General features: G+C 57.4%; 1 protein-coding gene across 1 annotated transcript in view; it reads right to left on the reverse strand.

Annotated features, from left to right (window-relative positions):
• IFIH1 (interferon induced, with helicase C domain 1) overlaps positions 1-552 on the reverse strand; it is a 57,485-nt gene that overhangs the window by 11,803 nt on the left and 45,130 nt on the right. The gene's annotated exons all lie outside the window — the stretch shown is intronic.

The following is a 552-nucleotide window of genomic DNA, read 5'->3' on the forward strand; positions in this document are numbered from 1 at the left end:
ATAATGAAAATACATCCTGCATATCAGATATTTACATTACGATCCATAACAGTAGCAAAATTACAGTTATGAAGTAGCACCGAAAATAATTTATGGTTGGGGCTCACCACAACATGAGGAACTGTATTAAAGGGTCATGGCATTAGGAAGGTTGAGAACCACTGTTCTATTGGTTGGTCAGCAGGATCAACATCCATTCATTCTGTGGCTGGCCCGGTGACCATTGCTTCTCTCCTGACCCCGCTGGGGCCTTTGGCCCAGGGCTGGGATAGGGAACTGGGGGTGGGTGGCTCCTTCCCCAGGGGGGCTGAGGGCCAGCTCCCTCTGTGGGGCCGGCAGCCAACCTCCCGTGCTGTGTCCCTCCCCCCAGCTGGCAGACCCCAATCTACCCACCACCTTCCCAAGGCAGTGGTGGCTGATGGCAAGGGAGGGAGAAGGGGGGAGGCAGGGAACTGCACGGTGGTGGGGCGCCTGCATTGGCGTCCGCATCCATTCCTTCTGCACCCGGCCTGGTGACCATTGCCTCCTCTCCTGACCGGGGGGGGGGGGGGG

The sequence above is a fragment of the Myotis davidii genome, unplaced genomic scaffold, assembly GCF_000327345.1.
Source record: "Myotis davidii unplaced genomic scaffold, ASM32734v1 scaffold59, whole genome shotgun sequence".
Classification (NCBI taxonomy): domain Eukaryota; kingdom Metazoa; phylum Chordata; class Mammalia; order Chiroptera; family Vespertilionidae; genus Myotis; species Myotis davidii.